The 20,599-nt window shown below is 44.1% G+C and overlaps 1 long non-coding RNA gene across 2 annotated transcripts; it reads left to right on the plus strand.

Moving 5' to 3' along the window:
* The first annotated feature begins 3,943 nt into the window (after positions 1–3,943).
* On the plus strand, positions 3,944–10,480 carry LOC109782768 (uncharacterized). 2 transcript variants are annotated; one of them, XR_006666322.1, is made up of 4 exons: positions 3,944–4,077; positions 5,203–5,354; positions 7,722–7,794; positions 8,383–10,480. It is a non-coding gene; the product is annotated as an uncharacterized lncRNA (long non-coding RNA). The 2 variants fall into 2 exon arrangements; XR_006666320.2 differs by having other exon boundaries at positions 3,952–4,077; positions 7,710–7,794.
* The last annotated feature ends 10,119 nt before the right edge of the window (positions 10,481–20,599 follow it).

The raw sequence follows: 20,599 nt of genomic DNA on the forward strand, positions 1-20,599 counted from the left end.
AAATCAGCTATTGTACGAAAAATGAACCGTGATAGAACTGGTCGTTCAATCTATATAATGCAAAAGATTAGGAAGATAGCAATGTATCATACCTATCAAGAAGAGATACCGGACAATATTCTTACAACACACAAATGAGATTTCTTTAAATCAATGGATCATAAATTTATTAAATGAGATCTGACCGGCGCACGTGGATCCGTGGAGGGACGTGTTGTATGGCAACCGGTGACAGAGAAGCTCAATCATTGTCTGTCGAAGGAGGAGGCGTTCCCGCACTGGATCTGGCTGGGGCTTGGCTGAATGCCGGAGGGTTGGGTTGTAGGGCGCCGTCCGGTGGTGCATCGGTGTGGGTTGTGATGGTGTCGCCTGCTCTGCCCCAAGATACACATTGAAGAGCAGGGAGATGGACCGCTGGGCTTCTCTTCGTCAGTTTTTACACCGAGACCCGCTTCAATTAATTGCCAGAGTTGAATCACATGATTCGTTCAATTGTCTCAAGAAAAAAAACATGATTCGTTGAAAAGATGTTGAGGTGGCAAGGCTGCTGATGTGGATAGGCTGCATGTCAAGAGAAATAACATAGTGGGGATGAACTATTTAGGTATTATAGATTTGAAGTAAATTGACCGGATTGACATTGGTGTATGGAAAACTTTCCTCATTACACATCACGGAAGTATAACCTAAAGTCATAAAAAATACATCAATGTCGTGTGTTTCAATGGTAAATGAAATTCATGGAAGTTAGCATATGTGTGAACATAATGTAATTTATTCATTGGTTATTGCCGATGGCAGTTATTACTTAAAAGAAGATCATTGTTGATGGGTGCAAATGCGATGGCACACCTTTCTTCCTTTTTATTGACCATGCATGTGAGTAATTCCTTTCAGGGATCTTTAGACTCCCGTTCTCGTCTTTGTTCGTTGACTCCTGAGTCTCCTAGTTGATTTTTTCACGCATCTTTCGAACATATATAAATTGGTTAGATTTGATGTGAGAAATCAAGGTGGGAGTATTTAGTCGCGGCAGTAGAAAGGAAAAAATTAACGCCCACACGTGTGGCATCTTGCACATCGCCCACACGCCTCCTTTACCACTCATTTTGCCACACGTGAACAGATGACATCAGCATGAATCTTTTTGGTTTTAGGCTTAAAAATGATTTATCTCCTAATTAAAAAATCAAATTAAAAATCCGTTTTCACCATTAAATCCGTCTCGACGAGATCTTCAAAACTAGACCCCATGTTGATATGTTTCGACGAGATTTTTTTTTTTTGCCCAAAAGTTGCCATGATGTTTACATTGTAGTTGCCATAGTGCTTAAACTAAAGTTGTCACGTGTCAATTTCAGTTTGTAGAGCATGACAATTTTAATATTTTGATGATGGCAACTCAACTTTGACCACGGAAATTATTTTTTGTATGAACCATGACAATTTTAAGTGCATGTATCATGACAATTTTAGTTTATGGTTCATGGCAAGTCTAGTTTCTTAATTCCCCGTTTTATAAATGTCAAAATTTACTTTTAAATGTAGAAGAAAATAGCTGAAACATATCATGGCAACTTCAGTGTAAACACCATGGCCATTCATGTGCAATAGACATGACAACTTTTAACCCAAATTTTTTTTGTCGAAATATATTGCTATGAGATCTAATTTCGGAGATCTCGTCGCAAGAGATTTAATGGTGAAAACGGATCTTCAATCGAATTTTTCATTTAAGAGATAAAACATTTTAAAAATTGAAAATCCAAAAAAATTTCTACATGCATGCGGTGACGTGGCGCAGTCTGTGTGTTATATAGTGTGTGCGGGTTTCGCTCCCATCACACGTGTGGGTGTTAGCGTTGTCCAACAATTTTTATCTGAGCCGAATAATATGAATGTGGCCCAATAACAACACTGATCAGTTCTTAAAGGCAAGGTCGCGTTCACGAGCCCAATAACAAAAAGGAAGTCATTATTATCTTAGGCGGGCGTGCCCAAAAAAATTTAGTACCACCTTGACAGAAAAACAATATGTGCTTTATTAGTAGGTGTAGATATAAATATAGATAGATGTAGATATACCCCTAAAAAGGATAAATATAGTGTCCGAAAAAAAAAGATAGATATAGATATAGACTTTACTTTTCAGAGGGAAGATATAGATTTTCTTTTTTGAGAATTAGAGGGAAGATATAGATGTAGACTTAAGATGTAGACTTAATTCTAGGTTATTTATTCATGGGAAAGTCTAAGCTGCAGCCCCGTGCGGCAGCGCGTTACGATTCACGCGAGGCAATTAGACGGCCCAAAACGACTGGACCGCCCGCATCAACACGATCCATGTTTTTTTTTTTGGTCCAAAGCGGTGCTGTTCGTCCCTCTCTCTCCCCATTCTTCTTTCGTCATCAAGCCCGCCTCGAGTTCACCGGATTCGAGGAAGGGCACGGGCGGCAACTCCCTCCCGGATCCCATCCGCTGCCGGCGCGCAGGCAACTCCGGTGAGTCCACCCTGACGCACTGTACCTCGCGCACTTGTTTCCCTCTCTCGTGGTTCGGCGGGGAGCGAGCGGCGGTTGCAAATCGACGCCGTGTGGGGACGGAATCGGTGGAGCGGCGGGGGGTCTGTAGAGGGGGAACCACGCCATGGCGGGTGATCCTTACCTTCCATCATCGTCCTTCCCCTCCGCGGCGGGCGGCGGTTTTGGGGTGGTGGGTCGGGCGGATGCTAGGCGGACTGCGCCGGCCAGACAGGTGCAGGCGCGCGGTTTGATGGGGGCGGAGGGTTCACGGCCGGCGTGTGGCGAGGGAGGAGGGGCGTGGCGCCGTCGGAGGCGGAGGGGAGGGGCGTTGATGGAGAGGGGGGCGAGCCGGAGTTTTTTTTTGGTGATGGGCTCGTGAGAGGGGCCGTACCCCAGGGGAGGCGGCGGCGACGGTGGCTTAGGCTTGTTGTTTTCTCCTAGACGCAGATTTTCAGGCTTTATGTTGCTGCCCGACTTCTTCAGTTCAGAGGCTATGTGCAAGTTTTAGGCTGCTGCTACTGTCCATCTATGCAAGTTTGTCCTCGGCTTCTATGCCGCTGCTGATGTATATCTATGCAAGTCTATCCTGATTCTTTTTATTTTCCAGTTGATTGATGGTGAACTGGGAGCTTTTTTGCTGACTAGAGATGGTGCTCTGCTTTTATTTTTCCAGTTGATTGATGAACTAGATGTAGTCACCGCTTTTGGGGTTTACAGTCCTTGAATGGCAGATGTTTATTTGTGTCATCATTGCTGCTTCCTGGCTCCTTTTCTCTGCATATCATCATATTTTTTTTATCAAGAATCCTCGGTCTTGTAGTTTACCTGTAGTGTCAAGCTTATCTTATTCCTGTCAATAGTTACCATGTTTTTTTTCCTGGCAACATCAGTAGCTTTCTATCTTAACGAAATGCATGCATTTGATCATTGGGGAGAAGCTAACCTGAATTGCATATTGGTTATGTGGGAAGTGCCCTCTCTCATGGTGTGTTCCTTCCTCCTCCGTGTGTTTTCTTGAACAGGGAGAGGGGGTGTTGAAATGCCAAGGAGGAAGAAGAGCCGGCTGGATCCGGATGCAAGGGGCAGGCGGACAGCCAATAAGGTGTATGTGCCGACTATACAGCTGCTATATACAACTGCCAATCTTTTCTGTCTTAGGGAGAATTTTTTTTTGATGTTTCTTCAAACACAAACCATAATTGTTTTGGATATAACTGCCATTTTTGGTTTTAGGAGTGTTTTTTGGTTGCCATATTTTTCACTGTTTTGACCATATTAACCATTGAGTGGTTGTCAGATTAATCATACCCTGTTGTCATGTGCTCTTCATATAACTTTGCCATGTTTATAAACCTGTAGTTGTCTGGGCCAGTGGGCTAGCGGCCAGATGTCACCGTCCCGGGGCGTGCCGAGTGCAAGATGTGCGTGAGGAAGGCGCGGTGGTGTGTGTAGAGGCTTCAGGTTTGGAGGTGCATGATCCGAAGTTGCAGGGCCCGACCTAGGTTTTAGCGGGCCTGCGGTGGGGGTCCTTGCTGTGTGCCTCGACTGCGGAAGGGTGAGATCAAACATTCAGAATACATGTTTCTCTATATCCACTTCTTCATAGGAGCAATTTGAAAATTATGTACTTGGATGTACACATGCCTAGGATTACATAATCACCACTTGATTCATTCGGTGTTGTGACCTAAATATTCCTCTTATGTGTATTGGAGGGTGTGTGGAAGAGCATCTGGGTTTACAAATTTGGTTTCCAAACTAGGCATTGTTGTGTTCATGATTGGTGCCTATGATGACTGTTGCGGCAGCTGTACCGGACTGGTGTGATCTGCCAAGTAGCCATTGGAGTGCGAAGTTACTGTGCATATGTAGTTTGAGTACAATCTTTCGTATGGCACTCATGATCGACGGCTGTAGCCCACCAAACAGATGGGATGCATGGCTGTTATTTTGTGTCGAACTGAAATTGGACGCTGACCATCGTACATGTAGCAGTGCTCGTTGGAGTGTGTTGGCGAGGTGCTTCATGTCGGGTGCTGCATTATGAGTGGGCAATTACCTTCTTGAGCCGGATCAGCACTCCTCCTGGCCCGTCGCGGCACTGCTGCTCTAGAGTTGGAGCAGCTGTAGAATAGCAAACATGGCTGTGCTGATGAGCCAGTGGGCTTGAGTGCGAGCATGGGGTGAAGCCAAGGGGTTTGAGTGGAACAGAAAGCTGGTGCACAGTAAGATGAAGGAGAGAAAAGAAGAATGGTGTGGGGAGGCGCGGAGAAGAAATGATGCAGGATATTTTGTAAAAGTTTAATTGGCACTGATTGTAAACCCTACTTTGTTTCTTTGCAATGCATTCAGAAAGGCACCTTTGTAGTTGTAAATACACAATTATTCCCTTGAGGTTAGGCAGGTTAGACAGTACAACTCCATTATGTTCTCAAGCAGAACTGTTGTTTATATGGATACAAATACAATGGTTTATTACTTCTAACCAATGCATTTGGAATTCTTATTTCTCTTGCAAGTGCAGACTCTTATTCTCTCAGTTAATCCGATCATGTAATGCTGAATTGCTTATTCATTAGTACTTTATTGTACATACAATGGTTTCTGTACTGCACAGTATGTTCTATTACTCCTCATGTCACATCATTGAAAATCTTATTAGCGACTGCGGTGTTCACAGGGTTCAGGATTATGGCATGACCAGAATAAGTTCATGAAGTATGCTCAAGCTTTTCTGCTGCTTTGCAAGGTCTATGCCGAAATTTCTTCCGCGACTGGAAGCAGACAGAATTATTGCCAGCTGAGATGCATCTTAAAAGCTCCTTAAAACAGGTACCTGAGTTCTGCTTTTACTACCAACTATCCTTAATTCTTGAATGATGTGTAAAGTTAAGTCATCCTTAACTAGAAATTTTTGTTCATGAACGCATGGAATGCCACAGCGCCAGCAATATGTCTATAACACCTTCAGGATTTACATGATGGAAACAAAGCCATGCCATTTATAATATACCCTGCCCATTTCTCTTGCTTTCTGGAGTTGAGAAGTTGTGGATAGATATAATCTGTTACTTGAGAATCTGCGCACCGACCATGAAGTATTGAGAACTGCAGTATCTTTGTTCTCCTTCTGTTTCATGTCCTCCGGACAACTCAGTGTAGGACCTGATCTTCCTTATGTAGGCAACAGACTTCTCAGGTACGAAGGAGTATAAAGCACTTAATGATTGCCTTAAGGAATCAAGGAACCTGATTGTTGCTGTATAGAGTTACTGATGTAGGTTTGACTGTTTGCTCTTTTTACCCTTTTTTCCCTTTTTGCTGAAGTATTGAAAAATTGGCAGTACCTGGTCCTGAGACTTGTGGGTAGTATGTTTCTGGGCTAGTGGGGTATTTTGCAACAGATTTTGTGTGTGTTGAAATGCATAATTTGACACAATCTGTTAGAAGCGTGGGAGAAGATCAGTTAGAAGGCATAATTAGGGGCCCTAGCTGTGTGACGGTCGAGTTCTTTCTTTTCATTAACTCGTATATTTTGCCTATGATGTGTACCAAGTAGGTTTTGTTGGCTACTTGAAGCAGTTCTCATCCAGTTACTGGTCGTCTGCCTGGTTGAGCATCCGCATCCTGTCGCATTTAAATTAGGTTCTAGTGTATATTAAAAAACTTTTGTTGTAACCCTGCAGCATCTGTAGGTGCCAAGTAGTAGTACCAAACACTGTACAAATTACTCCCTCCGTCCCAAAATTCTTGTCTTAGATTCGTCTAGATACAGATGTATCTAATACTAAAACGTGACTTGATACATCCGTATTTAGACAAATCTAAGACAAGAATTTTGGGACGGAGGGAGTACATTTTAAATAACTTGGCACCTGCAGCTAAGTTTGGTGTTTGATGTTTTGCGTGCTGCCCCACCAATGCCACCTTTAGCATTGCCGGAGCCGCCAGGGACGTTAATACTCTAATGGTCTATATATGACTTTGTTTCTCTTTCCGCTAGATCTCCAGTTGCGCCTTGTTTTAGAGTGACAACCCTGAGGGTTCATCTGGCTGGCCAAGTCCTGGTATAGCTTATCACAAGACCCTTTTTCCAAATGGCATGCACTGTAATCGCATCATCCGATGCTCTATGCTCAAGTTTGGCATCAAGAGTAAACCAGCGTGTATTGTATCACCTGTCATAGTTCTGGTTAGGGAGGACTCGTTGTATTCTTAGAGTATACTTTCTGCATGCTAATCATAGCTTTTTAACTCAGCTGTGGCTGACGGACAACGGTAAAATTGTAAGCTCTACTGGTTTTTGGTGGACCAAGTTTCCTTTGCCTAAATTTGGAAATTAAAATGTTGGAACATGACAGTTACAACTGCCCGCTTAGGCGATGTTCGGTTATACAGGGATCGACAGGGATTAGGGCCCAATCCACATCGTCTATTCCCCTCCCCCCAAACTAGTTGGTGACATGCACCATTTTGTGTTGCTCTTCTCTGTAATTGTTCAGTAGCACCCGTCCTGTAATGTTCAATCCTGTTTCTTATGCTTTGATGCAACTTACAACTCACCTTTGTTCCTGTTCTTTTCCCTGATGGCCATCGCTTACGAAATCTGCATTTTGATAGCTTGATCACAGTTTATCCTTAGTTGGCAAAATGTCATAAGAACCTCAGTTTTGCTTTTCAAAAAGGTTGCCTTATACTCCCTTCGTCCCATAATATAAGACCTTATTACATCCAATATGTGAGCATATTGGATGTAATAAGGTCTTATATTACATATTGGATGTAATAAGGTTTTATATTATGGGACTGAGGGAGTAGATGGCACTACATTGTAGAGTCCAACTTAGAGTCAAGAAGACTTGGTGCTAGTTACAGATTTAAGTAATAAAAGATTATGGAAGTGTGACATTGCCATGGATTGATTACAAACATTTTTTCTTCACTTGCTGCTACTAATATATCCTATTTTATGTTCTCTTTTGGTTGCTGGAAATCTTGATCAAAGACATGCTTGCATATAGGCATGTACTCCCTCTGTATCAAAATATAAGACGTTTTTGCAGTTCAAATTAAACTGCAAAACATCTTATATTTCGATACAGAGGAAGTATGTATTATATACAGTAAAATGCATTTCCATATGTGTATATATTGGTTGCCTCTTTTGGTATACTTACCAAGCTGCAGTTTTTTTAGCAGAATTTCAGAGTTGATATTGTTATCAATTGACCGGTCAAGTTCACCAGTTCCCAATTGCGGAAGGTACCCACAGGTAACATGTAGCATACCACTTCTCAGCTCTAGCAAAGTACTCCCTCCGTCCTAAAATTCTTGTCTTAGATTCGTCTAGATACGGGATACATCCGTATTTAGATAAATCTAAGACAAGAATTTCGGGACGGAGGGAGTAATACCTCCATTCAAAAATATAAGACGTTTTGGCAGTCTAGTAGCCTACCAACGTCTTATATATTGGAATGGAGGTAGTAGCCTACCAACGTCTTATATTTTGGAATGGAGGTAGTAGTTGTTACTGTTTAGGCTAGGAATTTTTTTCACGTATAATAAAATAAATGATTGGGTAATTTATACTCCCTCCGTCCGAAAATACTTGGCATCAAAATGGATAAAAAGAGATTTATCTAGAATTAAAATACATCTAGATACATCCCCTTTTATCCATTTTGATGACAAGTATTTCTGGACGGAGGGAGTATTATCTACTGCATTTTCTTTTCACTGTCTCATGTCCATCTTCCAGTCACAATTCAGCCTAAACCTCCTTACCCCTGCTGCAAGACATCTCCTTAGCTCCAGAAGCTTCTCTCAGACAACCTAAACTAAATCAAGTCTGTTTCAGATTCGGACTTCACTGCTGGATTCAAGTACAAGGAGGAAAACCTACTCCGTATCCAATCCTAACTGACCTAGGGCAACCCCAACTGACCGAGGACACTTACATATACCCCTCTTACGCCTTAGGACTCTAAACCCATGAAACCATATCTCCCTGAGTTGTCCAAAGTCACCACCAAAGTTGATCTCACGAGTTTCCCGAGACAGAAGAAAGCTGCTTGGTATTCTCTGTTTTGGCAACTCGAGTATCTACTTGACTATCCCACCAATGAAGTGCTACAGGATTGAGTCTATTCATGCCTACAATATTTCATGATGACTTGACGGGGTAAACTTCCATGCCGATTGAAGAACTAAGACCCTATTCAGGCAAGTTTCCCTGCGGTTTGTAATCGGCTTCTATCTTTTGATTCACCATAAAACCTCAATCTGATCTATAAGATATCATCAAACTGTTCATAAAATTTCTCTCGGATACGTGCAGCCAATCTCCATCACCAACGCCGTCTTTGAGCTGTGGTTTCTGATGTCCGAATCTGCCTAGATTTTCATCTGTCTCGCGAGGAGCCTAGTAGTCGACTCGACACGCCAATTTTCAAACCCGCTGGTCAGAATTCAGCCCTAGATGCGTACTTTCTAGCATAATTTATGGGATCTATGAGCTAGCCACACCACTTGCATCTTGAACAGTTGTTCAACATTTTGTTTTTGTTGTTTTGTCTAGCTTGTGTAAACCATCCAAGTTACTTTAATTTTCCACGTTAGAATTTACATGAGTTGACAAAACAGAAAACAAAATTATGAACAACTTAGATGCAATTGGTGTGGCTAGCTCATAGATCGGAATCAAGATCCATAAATTAGGCTACAGAGTCAGACTTCTAGGCTCCTCGCAAGACGGATGAAAATCTGGGCAGATTCAGACATCAGAAACAACTTGAAAATGATGTTGGTGACGGAGATTGGCTGCACCAATTGGAGAGGAGTTTTAGGGAGAGTTTGATGATATCATGTAGATCATATTAAATTAAAGAGGTTTTATGGTGCAACAAATCACTAAACTAAAAGATATAAGTCAATTACAAGCGAAGGTTTGTGATCACAGGGAAACTTTAACAAGGTCTCAGTGCTTTGATCGGCACGGAAGTGTGCACCGTTGGATCATTGTGAAATTTTGCTGGCGTGAATAAGACTATCCCGCAACACTTTACCGGTGAAATCATCGAGTAGATGCTCGAGTCGCCGAAAACAGAGAGAATATTGAGCAGTTTTCTGCCGTCTCGCGAAACTCGCGGGATTAATGTTGGCAGTGACTTTGGACGGCTCGGGAGATATAGTTTCATGGTTTTAGTGTCTTGGGTGTAGGAGGGGTATATGTAGGCGTCTTCGTTGGTTAGGGTTGCCCTAGGTTGGATAGGATTGGATACGGGGTAGGTTTCCTCCTTGTACTCAAATCCAACACGGTGGAGTCCGAATTTGAAATGACTGGGTTTGGTTTAGCTCACCCAAGAGAAGCTTCCGGAGCTAAGGAGACGTCTTGGAACAGGGGTAAGGAGGTTTGGGCTGGTTTGAGGCGTTGGTTTCTTGTTCGAGTTCGATTCGGAGTAGGTTTGGATCATGGGATTAGATGAAATTTGATAAGTGGGCTGTATTGTGACTAGAAGATGGACATGAGCCGGTCAAATATAGCGCAAGTACTAGTGCACTCTCACTTGACATGACTCAGTGTAAAGAAAATACAGTAGATAAAATAAATTGCCCAATCATTTTATTTTATTCTAGGCGAAAATATTTCCTACCTTTAAACAGTAACAACTACTTTGCTAGAGTTGAAATGTGGTATGTTATGTTACATAACAGGTTCAAGGCTTCAAAGCTGATGCTGGAGATACGTGGTACAAGACTTCTGACCACGGAAACTAATTAGCCAATAGTGTAGGTGTAAGAACAATACGTCTTCCTGGTACAGTTCGTGAAGGTCACTAGTAGCGATAACGAGTCGAAGAACTTAACTTGATATATCCCTTTTGTAATGAAAAAAATGTCAACAATCTTCCAATGTTATGTTGGTCTATTTATATAAAAACATCTGAATTCTATCATTGTCTTGTCCAAATTATGTGCTTGTCGGCAAGAATTTGTTGATAGTTTTCTTGTCAAATGTACTCCTGTGTGCAAACCCCAGCAAACCTTCGATAACCCTACGGTCAACTGTTGTGGAGGGGGATTCCGTTCAAAACACAAATACTCTGAAACTGAAACTGGCCTGTGACCGGGCTGGGTGTGCAACCCTAGCCGCCATGAGCCAACACAAGAAACCAATCGTCCCCCGCTGTTGCCGGTGGGTGCCGTCGTGCAAAGCCAGAGGTGTGAGATGGCGCATGCGTGGTGTGGCGGTGCTCGCAGTAGTGCGCGGTGGTGGTGGGCGGCTGGGCGCTGCCGAGCTGGTGCGGAGCGCGGAGACTTTCTACGTATTTTTTTTAAAACGGAGGCAAAAGATTTACCTCATCCATTAATTAAGAAGAGAGAGTAGAGTTTGTTACAATCAACCCACGACAAATCCACATGGTGATTACTCGTGTTCAAGTAGTGCTCCTAGTTTTTTTGCTCCCGCTATGCTCCAAAGCTTTGCTTCTTCTATAATGATGTTGAGAGGGATCGTCGGTGGAGCGCTCTTGTGGTGGAAGACCCGGGAGTCTCGCTCATTCCATATTGCCCAAGAGACGAGCATGATAAGGGAGGCCGTGGCCTTCTGGTTTGGAATGGATAGCCCGGTCTGATGATCCCACCATGACTCAACGGAGTCTCCAAGTGCCTTGAAGAGGTGTCCAGGAAGTGTAGACCAAGTTTCTCTATGACCAACTTCCATTGTCTAATGGTAAAGCGACACTCGTAGAATAGATGCCCACCCGTTTCTTGCTCTCTTTTGCATTGCGTGCACAGACCACAATTTGGTCCGGATGCGGTTTTGGATGGCTAACCAAGCAAAGAGTTTGACTTTAGGAGGGGCCCAAACTTTCCAGACCATCTGGTCCATGGGGGAGTTGGTCATTCCCAAGAATTGCGCTTTGTAGGCCGAAGCTGCGGTGTAGTGCCCATCCGCAGAGTGTTTCCAGACAATGTCATCGTCAACGTTGTCAATGAGGTTGAATTCGTGGATGAGCATCCAGAGCGTGATATGAGCGACGGATATCACGATGGCTGTGTTAATTTTAAAAATCCATGCATTCTCTTTGAGTGCCTCCCGCACCTTTCAATTCTTTCTTGAAGAAGCCTCGAAAATGAGGGGTGCAATCTCTTTTTGCTTCGAGCCAAGCAACCACGGAGAGTCCCAGAAAGGTGTTTTTGCGCCATTTCCAACGATGATGGTGGTGGAAGCATAGAAGAACTTAAGGTCGTCCTCGTCAAATGGGTTCCCCATGCCAACCCACATCTTACTCGGCTCCTTCCACTCGAACCATGGCCATCGTAACCTCAATGCCCTAGCAAATTTGTCAGTATTTAGTACCCCTAGGCCTCCATAATTGAGAGGCCGAAAAACCGTCTCCCAATTGACTTTACATTTGGCACCAGTAGTTTTGTCTGAGCCGGCCCAAAGAAAGGCCCGTTCGAGCTTGTTGACACTGTGGAGGGTGCTTTGTGGGATGACTAGCGGTGTGATAAAGTAAACCGCCTGGGAGGTGATGACAGACTTGACCAGCGGCGTGCGTCCAATGGTGGTGATGTTTTGACCCTCCTATTCTTTTGGTAGACTTCAATTTTTTCGTTGTCTCAACCCGCAACACTTTGATCTTATAAACATATTAAAAGGCCAGTGACATATATACCGTTTCATGTGTAACATTTTCAAATCCATGAATATTTTCTCAATTCACTAATATTTTTCAAATTAACAATCATTTAAAAATGTTTGTGAGCATTTAAAATAATAATAATAAAACCGACTGAAATAATAAAAACAAGGAAAAAAACAAAGGATATGCTACCATAGAAAAAGAGCGCAACAGGCATGCGTGATGGGCTAGCAAAACTGTCCAAAATGTCAAACCAGCTCATGTACAGGGCGGCGCATCGGCGCGGCTCGTTCTGGCATCGGCAGTGATCGTTCAATGGTCCATGAGCCTCGATGTAATTTTCATTATCTTTGTAATGCTTTGTACTTTGGATGAATCTTTATAATCCATCTGATCCTTTTTGCAGAAAAAGAGAACATTAAGTAATTATCCAAAGAAAAAAAATCAAGTAATTAGTCGAGTCATTGTCAAGTCAATCAGTATCAGTTGGTGAACAACCTCGGTGAATCCGTTCGATAGAAGGAGGTGGCGTTTTTAGCTCGAATATATCTTGTGGACTTGGTCTTGGCCCACGCCAGTCACACCATGCATCATCGTATGTACTCCCTCCATCCCATAATATAAAAGCGTTTTTGACACTACACTAGTGTAAAAAACGCTCTTATATTTTGAGACAGAGGGAGTAGAAAATAGGTAAACTGAATTGATCGATGGATGCTACTTATCGAGCTCATTCATCGCCGGCGTTTGTACACATCCCATCTTAATCGAATGATCAACTCACACCCAATGCATGCACTCTAAACGAAAATAGTATGCCTAAGGAGATATCAACGATCTATATGTATACTGTGGCTGAATGGCGGAGACGAAGCTGCACGAGCATGCTTGATATTACATTGATATGCATCTATTCCAGTTAGGAAACACTTTTACGGTCTATATATGTTGTTTCCTTTGAGACACCAAACTCAACCAGCTCGTTGGTTGTCATGCAATTCTTACTCCGGGACGTAGAGCTTGTTGTCTTGTCGGTCAGCTTTTCGTAGAGATCTTGAGATATTCTTTGGCACACCCGTTTACTACTATATCAAAAACTCCAAGATATGTGTACAGAATATAGGAAAATGTGTAAGTAGAAGAGAACAGTCATTGCACACAAACCGGCCATGTTTCCACTGATATAGCTTTTTGTATAGCTACCTGGACTGAAAGGTCATGGTTAAAGGTAAAGGTAGGTTGGTTGATGGTTTGGAGGGTGTGTTCTACGCTTATCATGGTGGAGTTTGATTTCTAATTCAGTCAACAAGTGTAGACAAAAGTACTACTCCCTCCGTCCCAAAATTCTTGTCTTAGATTTGTCTAAATACGGATGTATCAAATCACGTTTTAATATTAAATACATCCGTATCTAGACTAATCTAAGACAAGAATTTTGGGACGGAGGGAGTAGCAGCCAAATCCTCTATCATCCAACCTAACTAATGACTGAGCTAATGCAAAGAGAGGACACTTCTTTTCATGTCTTCAATGAGAAAGAGGAAGGAGGAATCACACATCTTGCATAGAGCCATATGCTACTACCGTAGATGAACGCACAACGTTGCATGCGGCAAGCCTCCCGTGGACGCACCGCCAGTTAGCACTGCTAGTTGCCAGCAGTGTGCAAAATAAAGAGTCGGATGATTTTTTATTGTGTTAGTACTCTCCATGTAGAGAGGTGGCACCGGGAGACAATGGGGTTTCAAAAGTTAAACTGGGAAGAAACTTAAAAAGAGGCCGGCGCCTGCAAAACCCCCAGGGAAGGGGTTATTAGCCTATTCCCGCTGGTGGTTCAGCAAAAGGTAGGTCGAGGCATGTTGCTCCGGCCTGTCTCCAGAGCTCCATCTTCGTGCGAACTGCAGCCATCACCCCTTCTTCCTTCGCTAGTTTCCCTCTCAAGGTGCATTGGTTTCGCTCCATCCAGATTTCCCATAGCACTATCATGATCAAGGGCATGATCCCAGATGTGATATTATTATGTCACATCTAAGTGACATCACCATCATAATTATGGCCTCTTACGTGTTTTTTTTTTTTTGATGTGGTTGTTGGCCACAGTCCCGCGTCGGATGTGGTTGTGGCGATCCAATCGTTTGCTGTGTACGTCGCGTGTGTAGGTGAGCTGCCGCCGGCTAGAATTGATCAAGCTGATCACCTGGCTAGGCTAGCTTCGGTCATTGAACAACTAGTACTAGTATGTCCTGTTGGAAATATTAGCACTTTTTCGACTAATCTAATCCACGAGTAAACAGTAATCATGGCAAATACGGTATGCATCTCATACCGATATCTAATCATGTGAGCACGTACAGTACATAGAACCGAAACATCTATGAACAGCATATATACGGCTAGCACATGAACGAGCATATAGGGGATGAAGGAGTCATACCCTCCGGTTGGCCAGGCCAACGCAGCGGCGGCAGCGGCAGCCTCGGCATCGGCCGAGGCCTTCTTCTTTGCGGCGGCGTCGTCAGCCATGGGGTCGATGCAGGGGAAGTAGTGGAAGCAGAGGCGGACGGAGACAGGGACGGATCGGGAGCAGTCGCGTCGAGACGCTCCCCAAAAACCTTATTGCCGTTCTCCCGGGCAGGATCTCGAACGACAGGGTTCCGGAGGCACCTGCTCTCCCGACCAACCGTGCACGCGGTCGTCGGGATGGGATCGCCGGAAGCAGCACAAGGAGAGGAACAGTAGATGACGGCTAGGGTTGTATGAGAGGGAGTGAGTGAATTGAGTTAGGGTTCACTCCACTGGCCAGTGCCTTCTTATATAGGCCGTCGGACAGTGGCGCTTCTGTACACGACTCGTTAATTAATTAACAATTAATTAACCATTCCTGAGCGGCAAAAATAAGCTTCGGCTCGGCTCATTCCCGCAACCCGCAACCCGCAACCCGCGGCGCGCGTGCGAGCGTCGTGATGAGGCGAGGCGAGGCGGGCGGCGGAGGAGGAGGAGCGCGCGTGTACAACTCCTATTCCCAAGCTCCCAATAGCAAGTGGTAGAGCAGCCCTTATAAAGAGGTATCACTCTTCTTACTGTAGCATATGGGACTAAACTTCCCACACTTCCCACCACTTGCCGTACACATGCATGGGCCTTAGAGATTAACTAGGGATTATTGTCTTATATGGGCCTAAGCCCATCCATAATCCATCAATCCCCCACCAGATCTCGAGGCACATAAGTTTGTCAACTGTTCCAAACAATGTTTGATATACCAGAATTTTCAGTGAAAACTGTTAAGTTGAACTTCCACCTAGAGCAATAGGATTAGACTTCTTCACAACTGAACAATGGACTATGCCTTGAATTGTCAGTCTGGCGTGCAGAAGTTTCGCCTATTGTCAGCTGATACGTGGCTGCCGAAGGCTAAACCCCACGGGTGGAGCTTATTAGTCATACTCCGTACCTTCTCATGAGCTTCCTAGAGATCACCCAATCTCATAGACTGTGACCAGCAGTCGGGCTCACATAGGTGTGTTCCTCCAAAGAATGCTCTGTAGGTTAGCATCTTGCTTACATAAGCTTTGGAACACATTAAGACAAAAGTCAGCCTGCCTTACAGAATTGAGAGTATTATTGCATCTCCAACGGAGTGGGATAATTAAGGATACTCTCCTCAGTTGACCACTGGATTGTTTTCCCAGGTCCTAATTCACGGGATCTCCGATCATATAGGTTGGGTTACCCCCATGGCAACTTACGTGGGTCTCATACCCATCTCCCTCGATGCATTTTCTATCACAATCCGTGATAGCCCTTTCGTAAAAGGGTCTGCCAGATTCTTAGCCGTCTGGATATAATCCAACGCTATTACTCCGGAGTTTCTTGATTTTCTGACAGATTTTAATTTTCTTCTTATGTGCTTTGTGGATTTCAAGTTGTCTTTTAAACTCTTAGCCTTGACAATCACTGTTTGATTGTCACAGTTCATAAGGACAGCCGGGACTGGTTTATTAACCACCGGCAAATCCATCAAAAGCTCTCGAAGCCATTCTGCTTCGACGCATGATGTGTCTAATGCTGTGAGTTCTGCTTCCATAGTCGATCTGGTTAAGATCGTCTGCTTGCAAGACTTCCAGGAAACAGCACCACCACCAAGTGTGAAGACATATCCACTTGTGGCTTTCATCTCATCAGCATCAGATATCTAGTTAGAATCAATATACCCCTCAAGTACCGTCGGGTACCCAGAATAGTGAATCCCGTAGTTCACAGTACCTTGCAAATAGCGCATTACTCGCTCAACAGCAAGCCAGTGCACATCTCCCGGATTGGAAACAAACCGGCTCAGTTTGCACACAGCAAATGAGATGTCAGGGCGAGTAGCACAAGCTAGGTACATGAGTGAACCAACCACTTGAGAATATCTCAATTGATCTACAGCCGTGCCTTCGAATTTTCGAATCCGCACGCTAGGATCATATGGTGTTGCAGAAGGTTTGCAGTCTGAATATCCAAAACGGCTCAAAATCTTCTCAACATAGTGGGATTGCAAAAGTGTAATTCCACCCTCAGTATTTCTCAGTAGCTTGATGTTCAAGATAACATCAGCCACACCCAGGTCTTTCATCTCAAAATTATGAGATAGAAAAGCCTTGACCTCCTCAATGACCTTGAGGTGGGTCCCAAATATCAGTATGTCATCGACATACAGACACAGTATAACTCCTTCGCCCCCACCATAGCGATAGTATACACATTTGTCAGCTTCATTAACAACAAAGCCAACAGATGGCAAAGTTGTATTGAACTTCTCATGCCATTGCTTAGGCGCTTGTTTCAGGCCATACAAAGATTTCACTAGCTTACACACCTTTCTTTCCTGACCATTTACAACAAAGCCATCCGGCTGTTGCATGTAAATTTCCTCGTCTAGCTCTCCATTAAGGAAAGCCGTCTTAACGTCCATCTGATGAACGAGAAGACCATGCGAGGCAGCCAAAGCGAGTAACACTCAAATGGTTGTCAGCCTAGCCACAGGTGAGTAAGTGTCGAAGAAATCCTCTTCTTCCTTTTGGGTATAACCCTTGGCCACAAGCCTAGCCTTGTACTTCTCAACAGTACCATTGGGCCTTAGCTTCCTCTTGAACACCCACTTACATCCCAATGGTTGGCAACCATAAGGACGATCAGTGATCTCCCATGTCCCATTAGCCATGATGGAATCCATCTCGCTACGGACAACATCCTTCCAGTAGTCAGTATCCGGAGATGCATAAGCTTCTGAAATGGAACTGAGAGTGTCATCATCCATGAGGTATACGAGGAAATCATCACCAAAAGACTTTGCAGTCCTTTGTCTCTTGCTCCTAACAGGAGCTTCCTCGTCATCCTCTGATGAACTTTCATCACTTTTGTGTTCATAATATTCCATCAGAATGGTAGGTTCAGGAGTCTCATCAAATTCCAGTCTAGAAGTGCTTCGCATGTTTCTCATTGGGAACATATCCTCAAAGAATGTAGCATCCTTAGACTCTATAATTGTACCGACCTTTTGGTCGGGTACCTCAGGTTTCACCACTAGAAATCTATAGCCAACGCTATTCTTAGCGTAGCCCAAATTAACGCAGTCCACGGTCTTTGGTCCATGCTTACGCTTTTGGGGATCGACACATTGACTTTCGCCAAACAGCCCCAAGTGCGCAAGTAAGAGAGTGTAGTTCTTTTCTTTTCCCATTGCTCATAGGGAGTAGTCTTATTATCCTTCGCGGGAACTTTATTCAGGACATGACATGATGTCAATACAGCCTCCCCCACCATGCCTTGGATAAACCCGATGTATCTAACATGGCGTTAGCCAAATCTGTTAGAGTACGGTTTTTTCGTTCGGCAACCCCGTTTGACTTGGGTGAATAGGGAGGCGTCCTCTCATGAATAATACCATGTCCCGCACAGAATAGATCAAACTCACTAGAAAAGTACTCTCCGTCACGATCAGACCGGACTTGTTTTATTTTCTTCTCAAGTTGGTTCTCAACTTCAGCCTTATAGATTTTAAAGTAGTGTAGAGCCTCATCCTTTGTATTTAACAAATACACATAACAGAATCTAGTGGAATCATCAATCAAAGTCATGAAGTATTTCTTTCCACCTTTAGTCAACACACCATTCATCTCACAGAGATCTGAATGTATGAGCTCTAGTGGTGCCAGGTGTCTCTCCTTCGCAGGCTTGTGAGGCTTACGAGGTTGCTTTGCTTGCACACACACATGGCACTTAGAGCCTTTGGCTAAAGTGAAACTTGGGATTAGATTCATCTTAGCTAGCCACGTCATACAACCGAAATTTATGTGACAAAGACGTGAATGCCAAACCTCACATTCGTTCACATTAGAAGGAATTTGGTTCACAACTTTATTACAGAAATCCTCCAGGGAAAGGCGGAACAAACCACCACAATCATATCCTTTTCCAACAAATAGTCCATATCGAGATACGACTACTTTGTTAGACTCAAATACTAACTTAAACCCTTCTTTACATAGAAGGGAGCCACTAACGAGATTCTTCTTGATAGCGGGGACATGCTGCACGTTCTTCAGTTGCGCGATCTTTCCCGAAGTAAACTTCAGATCTACCGTGCCAACACCATGAACAGAAGCATGCGAGCCGTTCCCCATCAGGACGGAACAATCTCGTGTGACCTGGTAAGAAGAAAACAAAGACACATCAGCACACACATGAATATTGGCCCCAGTGTCAACCCACCAATCGGTGGACTGACAAACTGAAAGTATGGTAAACAGATTACCATACCCTGATGCCGCATCATTGTTGCTCAGAGTCACATTGACAGACTTTGCGTCCTGTCCTGGCTTCTTATACTTGTTTGGGCACTTGTTTGCCCAATGTTCATCTGAACCACAAGTGAAGCAGCCATCTCTCTTCTTATCTTTCTTTTTACCCTTCTTCTTGAAGGTAGTATTCTGCCGGGCAGAGTTCTTTCTCTTGAACTTGTGGGAGTTCTTCTGCACCGCATTGGCGTTAGAAGAACCCTCTGCCCCATTCACGTGTGAGTCCTTTGCTCTCGAGTTCTGCTCAACACTTAGATGACCGATGACATCCTCAACAGAGAATTCACGTCTCAAGTGCTTGAGAGAAATAGCAAAGTTCCTCCATCCAGGAGGGAGTTTTGCAATAATGCAACCCGCGACAAACTTGTCCGGTAACTCACACTTCAGGAGCTCCAGCTCATTGGCAATGCATTGTATTTCATGAGCCTGGTCCAATATAGGACGGTTATCAACCATCCTGTAATCATGGAACTGCTCCATGGCATACAACTCACTGCCAGCATCGGTTGCGCCAAACTTTGCTTCGAGCGCATCCCACAAATTCTTGGCAACGCGCATATGGAGATATGCGTCGACTAGCTTGTCTCCGATCACAGTAAGAACGGCTCCAACAAAGATGGTGGTTGCCTCCCTAAACGCATTCTCCTGTTCAGGAGCAATCGTTACCGTGGGAGACACACCACCAACCCAGAAAACGTTCATTGCTGTGAGCCACAAGGTAGTCCTCGTCTGCCAACGCTTAAAATGCGTTCTAGTAAACTTTTTTGGTTTCAGAGTAGCAGTGAAGCCATGAGTCAAAAAGTGCCTAAAATAAGGTTTTTGGATTGTTGGAAATAGTAGCACTTTTCCGACTAATCTAATCCACGAGTAAACAGTAATCATGGCAAATACGGTATGCATCTCATACCGATATCTAAGCATGTAGAGTACATAGAACCGAAACATCTATGAACAGCATATATACGGCTAGCGCATGAACGAGCAAATAGGGGATGAACGAGTCATACCCTCCAACCGACGCTCCCCAATAAGCTTCGGCTCGGCTCATTCCCGCAACCCGCGACGCGCGCGCGCGCGCGCGTCGTGACGAGGCGGGCGGCGGAGGAGGAGGAGCGCGCGTGTACGGCTCCTATTCCCAAGCTCCCAATAGCAAGTGCTAGAGCAGCCCTTATAAAGAGGTCTCACTCTTCTTACTATAGCAGTATGGGACTAAACTTCCCACACTTCCCACCACTTGCCGTACACATGCACGGGCCTTAGAGATTAACTAGGGATTATTGTATTATATGGGCCTAAGCCCATCCATAATCCATCATGTCCTGTCAAAGAATCGATCAGGATGTTTGTAGCTAGCTTGGATCAGGTCACTGATGTCCACATGACAGGTCGCAAGTCAGTCCGGATCCATGATCGAATAGAACAGACGAGGCAACGGATTGATATTCGATTGCATGCGACTCGGATCGGGCAACGGATTGATTGGAAAGCGCGTCAATCGCTTGGCTATATATTAACCTGGAGTGGGAAATAGAGGGAGCATCGATCAGTCGAACGCACGGCCAATTAAGGTTCCCATCGGTGGCGC

The sequence above is a fragment of the Aegilops tauschii genome, chromosome 1, assembly GCF_002575655.3.
Source record: "Aegilops tauschii subsp. strangulata cultivar AL8/78 chromosome 1, Aet v6.0, whole genome shotgun sequence".
Lineage (NCBI taxonomy): Eukaryota > Viridiplantae > Streptophyta > Magnoliopsida > Poales > Poaceae > Aegilops > Aegilops tauschii.